Raw genomic sequence first — 9,196 nt, 5'->3', positions numbered from 1 at the left:
GTCACCCTGTTACAAAAGCACATTAAAATACACAGTTCCCTAAATAAAGATTTAAAAGCTGAAACTGAAATAGAAAGAGTGGATAGAGAAGACCAACATGCCTTTCTCCTCCACAGAGGAGCATTCCTAGAGGGTCACCTGCTACAGAACTGGGATCTGACTGCTCATACTGGGATCATACCACAGCCAGGACTAGGGAAAATTCAGGCTGCTGCAGCATTGTGCTTCTTAATGCAAGGACATATTTTCCAGATACTCCTTTTTCACTACCTCATTTTTGCATGAGGCAGAGCAAAAGGAAGGGCAGTGTTCTTGCACAGAGCAAAACTTGCTGCACCAACAACAGCGACTGGACCAGGTTAACATTCAGCTAACTGAGCCATTCCCGTTGGTGAATCCCAGGACAGCAGGGCTGCCTGCACTTCGGAGTTATGCCACAGTTCAGACTGCTGTTTATGCATCAACTCTTTTAGAGTATCACAAAGCTTGCTGGAGGTAGATGCAGAACAGACATGCAGCAGGTTGTAAAGCTAGGCACAGAAAGGAGAAAATGCCACAAGGGATGAAGTAGAGCAAAGGAGAAGGTAAGAAAGAAAAGTTGTTATTTCAAGGCTGTGTGAGTTTCTATCATGCACCGCCATGATAGAAAGTAGCTGAGAACAGTTACGGAGAAGTGTTACTGTGGTTCTTGTGGAATGAAATAAATGGGAAAGTATTTCAAACAGGAAAAGTTAGGAGGAAAAATCAGATTTATTCAACTTTAATTCTTCATATACTTGGAAAGTCAAGACTGTGTAGGTGTGACAAAACAGCAGTCAGGTGGCCTGTGGATACTACCATGACAAACACAGCCAGCTAGATGTGTTTGTGGCCTTGTAAAGCAAACCTGTGTGAAGCTGTTGGGACTAGGAAGGAAAATGTGACTGTGGAGAGGAAAACTTAAAAGTTATTTTTGTGTTGATTTGGAATGAATAACAGACTACTCAGAACCATGAAACTGAAATCCCCAACATTTTAGTCTGGAGGCATTACAACAGGACTTTACACCGTAGTAATGTGAAGTATCTGCTGACTGATGTGGAAACAACCTTGCAGGTCTCACCTCAATGGAAATACTCTATCAGAAAATCTCAAGCCCTCTCCAAACCCTCCTAATTCCCACCCTTTCAAGTCTGAGTCTGGGTCTCGGTTCTTCTTCATTTGCACTGGAATTACTAGAGATATCAAGAGAGCTGCTCCTGGTTTAGTCCTGAGATCACAGTCTCTCTAAACGAGATTAGGAAGCCCATACATAAAGTGAGAACTGACAGGAAATTAATCAGCAAGCGATTTAGCCCTGAATAAGCATGTCTCCTGAGGAGGGGTCAAGGCAAGGTTAACTTTTAGCAGTATTTACAGAAATAACGATAAGCAGATTTCAGGATGAGGAAGCAGGGGAATGAAAATGCTCAAGATTTCTCAACAGCGCTCACAAAATAAATGTCTGCATTAAAAAGGCTGACAGTGGAGTTCAAAAGTATTGGGCAAAGAGGAACTTATCCAGAAGGAGCTGATCGGATTTTGAAGCATTCAGTAGGGAAAAGGGTTGAAGCTGGTACCATCTGAGAGTGTCAAAACAGGCAGATACAGAAGCTTCAGTGTGGGCATTGATGGAAATGCAGGTCTGATTTGCAGCTGTGGATTGAAGTGAAATATTTCTGGTTTGTCACAGTGATACCAGTCAAAGAGACTTAAACTGGGCTTTATACATTTAAACAGCTTTGGCTTCCTAAAATACACTGCACTCAGCCTGAGGGAAATCAGTTGATTCTACAGAGTACTTAAATGTTTATGAGATTTTTTTGAATGGCTACAATATTTGGGATATTGCATGAGACTTTTTTCTTCCATCCCAGTTTTTTTATTTTCAGACACAGCACATCTTTTCTCTTTCTATAACATACAGAAATGCCACTAAGCATTTAAACAATCTTAACTGAATTCCCTGGATTTGGGGTGTTTGTTATGGGGATGTTTGCAACACACTGGCAATGTGTGTGTTTGCTCCTGCCCTGACTTATTGATAAGTCTTCTCAATCCTCACCTAGTTTCTGCCTTTGGGAACAAACAAGCAGCTTAATATTTCTGAGATGAGGTTGTATATCTAGCACCAGCAGCCACAATGGCTCTGAGAGTGGGGGAATCGGCGGGGAGGCAGCCTGCAGCACCAGGGAGGTCACTCTAGGCAATAAAAATACCTGGGAAGGAAAATGCAGCCCAGACCTGCTCGGAGCTGGTTTCTGGTTCCCTGTGTTTGCTTCTGGGGTCACCAGACCACTGTGGCTACTCTAAGCTTGCAGAGCTGTGAGCGGGACCACGATGAGGTTGAGGGGCACAGTCCTCCTTTGCACCTGATCCCCATGCTCGGAGCTGCCTGTCAACGAGGTGCTTCTGACAACCTGGCCAGCCTTGTTTATTTGCAACAGGCAAATTCAGTGATAAAATTCAGTGGCTGGCAAAAATGCTGCTGTGATGGTTAGACACAGGGTACAATACTGTTCCCTTCATATGATGGATTCTCAAGAGCCAGGGTTACATGAGATGTGGGGGTTTTTTTCTCATCAGAAGTTTGCAAGATGAGGGAAATGTTTTGACTTACTTTAAAATAACAGAAAGGAGAAGAAAAATTAGAGTTTAATTTTATTAGCTGAATGGTAATTGAAATATTTGAAAAAGAAGAAAATTGGGAAAAAAATTTGCCAAATTCCTCCAGTTTGATACAGTCCCACCAATGTCAGCTGAGAGTTCAGTGGGCTTGGGTAAGGTCCAGGCAAAAAAATTTTCCTCTCAAACAGAAGCAACTGAGATTTTAATTTCAACTTAACTACACCAGTGTTGACAAGAAGGGTTAAATGCCTTGAAAAACTTCAGTACAACCAGTTTACTTCATGTCTGGCACCAGCAGGGTTTAAAACAAGACACTAAAAGTCCCTCCAAGAGGTCAGCTACAAAGTGGTTTGAGCACTGGAGGTTTGTGTTGTGAGGAAGGGAACGGCTGGAGAAATGACACAGGTTTCCTCAGCCCATGGGACAGACTCTTGCAGCCTTCTTGTTACAATGGTGCTTTCTTGCGGTACATCCTCTTAGGAGCTGGGGGGTCCTTCAGAAACACTGATCCCTCTTCTTGATGCCCCACCGATGAGCAATGGCACCATCTATGTTTTTAGAGCTGAGGGGACACAGGAGAGGAGGAAGGGAGAAATGAGCAGAAGGACAGGGCTGACGCTGTGCTGCCCCACAGACACACCAGCTGCGCGAAGCCACTGCCCTTGAGACTGGGATTTGAAGTAGTAACATAACTCTGGCAGGGGAAGAAAAGAGATTTTGCACTTCAGGGGAAAAGGGCGAGAAACTCCTGCAACAGACCACCTGTTCACGGACAAGAAATTCAGTGATGGAGGTAAATCTTAGTGAATCAGGGGGAAAGGGATTGAGATGTCCACATTAGGTCTGCATGGCTAGCCCTTAGCGCTGATTGTCTGATCCTCTCATCATCCCCAGTCACTTTGTGGTAGCAAGTCTGCAAGAGTCCTGCAGCTGAAGCCAGCTGTGCTAGTCAGGGAGAGGTAGGAACTATGAGAAGGTACTGGTTCTTCTGGTCATCTTCCAAATAGATAATCAGCTTTGTCCACTGGGCCATCACATCAGCAGATCACAAAGGGGCAGCTGGCATGCGGAGGCACAGGAGAGCTGCTTATGTCCTGCTAAAAAGAGAAGCTTAAGGGGGGGATAAACAAACCTTTGTCCTCAAACCCAGCATCAGAGACGATATGAGCAAGACAACCAGAATTTCCTGCTAGAACCCATTCCAACAGAGAGAGAGAAACTGGGGAGACACAAAAAATAAATGCATTCCTGTCCTCCTCTCATTCTACCCTTTGCTCTGTTAATTTATCTACTCCTTCAAAATTGTGTGAATGAGGTAAATTCCTCAGCTGTTTTCTCACCACACTTGCCATTCTGCATGAATCTTTTTTTTTTCCTTTTTGGTACCTGGGACAGATCAGAAGCAAAGCCCTCTACTCTGGTATCCCAGTCCCTGGAGAATCTGAAGCGACAATGTAGACCAACACCTTTCATCCAAGAAGGAAGCTCCCAGAGCAGCATGAGAGGCAGCAGCCTGGGCAGGAGAGGGGCTGCAGCGTTGCCCTGGGAAAGGCAGGACCACCAAGCCACTGTTGCCATGCCAATGTCTTTCCTGTGTGCTGCTCCTAACTTGATGGCAGGCCATGGGGAGGACGAGGAAGGATTCTTTTTTTGCTTAGATTTATCACTATGGGGAAGCTGAGGGAGCAGGCTTTCTGTCCTTCAGCAGCCATGAATAACATCCCACCTTCTTCCTGTGATCAGTTGTGAAAAATAAGCGTCTGTGTCCTCAGGGGAAAATTTCCAGTGCTTTTGACACTGGACAAAGGTTGAAGCTCAGAGTGTCTGGGTCTTTAAGCCATCCAGACCTTAACTCCTGCAGATCTCATGTCTATTAAGCCTTGATGGCTCTGGTCTCATAATGGATCATTGAGGATTCACTGTGAATATTCCTCTGAAGTTGGTGGGTTCTTTTTCCCCCATGCATTACTGATTTGTATTGTCAACCATAACCACAGCCTGCCGAAGAGCAAGACCTTTTAAGGGCCACACTTCACCACAGAGATGACTCACAAGCTGATGCAGGTCAGACAAACTGAGTCCACAGTGCAGAACCAGCCCTGTAACCCTGAACTTCTGCAAGACTTGCTGCTCCAGCTGGATCCCTATAAGTCGATGGGGCCTGATGGGATTCATCCAAGGGTACTTAAAGAGCTGGCTGATGTCATAGCGAGACCTCTCTCAATGATTTTTCAATGCTCTTGGGAATATGGAAACATTCCAGTTGACTGGAAGCTGGGAAATGTTGTCCCAGTCTTCGAGAAGGGCAACAGGGATGACCCCAGTAACTACAGGCCCATCAGTCTCACTTCTGTGTCTGGTAAAATTATGGAGGAGATTATTCTTGGAGCTATTGAAAAACACCTGAAAGACAATGCAGTCATTGGTCCCAGCCAGCATGGGCTCACAAGGGGAAAGTCGTGCCTAACAAATTTGATTTCCTTCTATGACAATGTTACCCACCTGATTGACCAAGGGAAGCCAGTCGATGTGATCTTTTTGGATTTCAGTAAAGCTTTCAATACTGTCTCTCACAGTGTCCTCCTGGACAAAATGCCCAGCACACAGCTGGATAAACACGTAATGCAGTTGGTGAGCAATTGGCTGATGGGTTGGGCTCAAAGGGTCATAGTAAATGGGGTTACATTGGGCTGGCAGCCAGTCACTAGTGGGGTTCCGCAGGGATCCATCCTGGGGCTGGTACTCTTTAATGTCTTCATAAATGACCTGGATGCAGGACTGGTAGGAATACTAATTAATTTTGCTGATGACACAAATTTGGGAGGAGCTGTTGACACTCTCGAGGGCAGAGATGCCCTGCAAAGAGATCTGGACAGACAGGAGAGCTGGGCAATCACCAACAGTATGAAGTTTAACAAGGGCAAGTGCAGGATTTCACACCTGGGGCACGGCAACTCTGGATGTACATACAGCCTGGGGAACGAGAGGCTGGAGAGCAGCTCTGCAGAGAGGGACCTGGGGGTTCTGATCAAGGGCAAGTTGAACATGAGCCAACAGTGTGCCCTGGCAGCCAAAAGGGCCAACCGTGTCCTGGGGTGCATCAAGCACTGCATTGCAGCCAGGCAAGGGAGGGGATTGTCCCACTCTGCTCTGCGCTGCTGAGGCCTCACCTTGAGTACTTGTGCGCAGTTTTGGGCACCACGGTACATTAAGGATATAAAGCTACTAGAGGGTGTCCAGAGGAGGGCACGAAGTTGGTAAAGGGTTTAGAGGAGAAACCATACAAGGAGCTGCTAAATTCCCTTGGTTTGTTCAGCCTGGAGAAGAGGAGACTGAGGGCAGACCTCATTGTGGTCTACAGCTTCCTCACAAGGGGAGGAGGAGGGGCAGGTGCTGATCTCTTCTCTCTGGTGACCACTGATAGGACCCAAGGGAATGGCAGGAAGATGTGCCAGGGGAGGTTTAGGTTGGATATTAGGAGAAGGTTCTTCCCCCAGAGGGTGGTGGAGCACTGGAACAGGCTCCCCAGGGAGGCAGTTGCAGCGCCAAGCCTGACGCTATTCAAGAAGAACTTGGACAATGCCCTCAGAGACGTGATGTGAATTTGGGGTTGTCCTGTGCAGGGACAGGAGTTGGATTTGATGATCCTTGTGGGTCCCTTCCAACTTAGGACATTCTATAATTCTGTGATTCATTCTATTCAATGTCCTGCAAAGCTATAGCCATTGCAGTTTCATAGATTTGGTGCTTCTGTTTGGTTTCTGCATGCATTTCATACGTATCTGGGCACATGAGCAAAAGTATGCAAGGATGGATGTCTTGGACAGTGCAGGTGTGATCTGTGGTGACCTACATAGAGGTTCATCCTCCGACAGGACTTCATACTGCAAACATCATCCATGGAAGAGAATTTAGGTGCAGGGCTGGTAGCAGCTGATCTCAGGGTGTCAGTTTGAGTCAAACAAGGCTAAGACCTACAACAGAAAAATGACGTATTAAGAAGTTTTCAAAGGGGCCAGATAACCTGAGAAAGCTCTTTACCTTTTATTACATTTATTCATTTTATTACAGAGTAACAAAGCACCAGAGTAACAAAGCACCAGAGTAACCTCCCACACTACCACAGGCAGTAATTTACAGCATAGTATTTATAAACTATATATATTACTGGGCCTTTTTTTCTACCATCATGGCCTAAAACCCACCACTTATTGGTGGATTAATTTCCATTGGTACTTGAGGAAAGCTTGTATCAGGAATGTGGAGCTGAAAAGTTGAGTTGCACAAGATACACAGGGGTTGCAGTGGGGGCATTCCACTCTTGCACCCTCAGGACAGCAGCTCTGCTGGAAAGTCTATGTAAAAACATTTTAGCTAACATTTTCCACCTACAGACCAAGTCCGTATTATGTTTTATTTTGCCAGAACTAATTTATCAATATCCAGATGTACACTCAATGTGGCCCATCTTCCCCAAACTTTATACAAATAATATAGTAAGTACCCTTCAAGTTGTTATATGGCATTCCTCGTTAGGGGATGTTGCTAGCACTGCTGTGCACAGCACACAGACTGCAATGTTGTCTGGCCACAAAAGCAGGTTTGCCAAGCCTCAAAATACAATGTTAACAAACCACTTTCTGTTAAAAGCAATGGTAAAAAGCTACCCCAATGCATTGGAAGCTTAGCCACTGACTGAATGAATGTCACTGTTTGTGTTTGAGGAAGGAGGCACAAGCAGATAGAGAGGGGATGCTCTAGTAGTGACCAAACTCTTCCTGACTATCATTTGTTTCCTCCCATGAGCTAATTTTCCACAGCAATTTTCCTTCAGTTGCACTCCAGATGCACTAAGGCTTTTCTAACCACCCCCTGCCCTACCAGGGGAAAAAAAAATCTGCTGCCTCTTATAAACAAATCAAACCCTACACAAGACCTAAGTCTGAAGGCTATCTTGTTTGACAATTGGGTTTTCTATGGATTATGATGTTCCTGACTGTCAGGTTTTGTTGTAAAAACAAAGTTGTTTTTTCTTACAGTTATATACCTCCATATCTGTTTTACCTGCAGTGATCATGGCAATGACAACTAATCAATTCACAGTAATAAAGCACAGTATAAATCTCACTTACAGGAGCATACGAGCACATTTATTACTGCACACATATTAGAAGCTACAGGAAGCAAGGGCATTTGTGACAAATTGAAGTGCAAGTTTTCCCTGGTCGCTGGTTACAAGTGAAGAACATGATGGCACACCCACTGTGAACTCTTGCACTTATCAACTTCTTTTAAATGAATAGCTGTGTGATTGAGAGAAGCTTGTTCAGTTTGTGGGTGTGATGAGAACCATCAGCTACAGACTCAGACATTGCTATAAATATACTTGAAACATTTCTGATCCTGAAATGGTCCTCAGGTCCTCTGATGTAGACAAAACTTTTTATCAGGCTACAGGGATAGACCCTTATTTTCAGTCTTTGCTCCTTACTGAAAGGAAGCTCACATAACGCAGGTGCAATGATCTAAGTAACCTGGTAATTTAGGTGGATATGAGTAACCTGGGAAAAGGAGCTTGACACAAACCCAAACAATTGGTGGTTTATAGGAAATAAAACTTGTCATCTAGGGTTTTTGTTTAGTTTTGGTTTTGTTTTTTTTTTAAGGAAAAGAGATTTATGCAGTTGCCTTATCCTGTACTGTCTTTCTTCCCATTTTCTTACCCACGACACTTTTTAAGCCATGAGCTGAGTTCAGCCAAAATTATATCAGCAATAGCATGGGGTTCTTGAAAAAAAAGCCTCTCTTTAATGTTTTGATAACTCTATTAAGAGAACTTTGGGTTTTGGGCCAAATGCAGAGGAGTGGATATTGCTGGTCTCCCATGGCAGTCGCACAGTAGGACCAAGAGGGTGGAAAGTTTGAGAAAGTTTATTTTGTGTTTCTTCCCTTTGCCGTAGCTGGAGGGGGCTGATCACCTTGCAGACAGCTGTACACCACAGGGTGTGCTTGCTGCTGGAACCCTGTCTAGAAAGAGGTCCCAGTGATTCAGCTTTAAACATCTACCCTGCAGGCCTTTGCATCTGAGATCCTGCAGTCATTTCTTTATGTAGTTGTACTGCAGCACCAAGCGGACCAAGACCTGAGCAGCCCATCCCACCCCAGAGCTGCCTGGCCTTGTCAGGAGGTTGGACTGGGACACCCCCAAGGGTCCTTCCTGCCTGAGATGTGCTGTGAGCCTGCGGCCACATCCCAGGCCAGAAGATGGGACTGGACAAACAGACAATTAGAAGGAAGTTAGGACAGTTAAAGCCAAACAGTCCTAGTCTCATGGGACATAGACCTTGTCAGACTAACTTGATTTTTAGACTGGGTTTATTTTTAGCAGGTGTGGTATATGCAGCCACCCTGTCACATGCCCGTCTCTCCTCCCTTTCATATCTTCTCTTTCCTCCTGGCAATTTATGAATACAAGCTAACTTTCCCCTGAAATCAACAGAGAGAAAAAAGCATGTCTAGCATGCTGTTCATCTAACCTATTTCAGATCGG

The sequence above is a fragment of the Phalacrocorax aristotelis genome, chromosome 1 (assembly GCF_949628215.1).
Source record: "Phalacrocorax aristotelis chromosome 1, bGulAri2.1, whole genome shotgun sequence".
NCBI classification, from domain to species: domain Eukaryota; kingdom Metazoa; phylum Chordata; class Aves; order Suliformes; family Phalacrocoracidae; genus Phalacrocorax; species Phalacrocorax aristotelis.
This window is presented reverse-complemented; position numbering follows the sequence as displayed.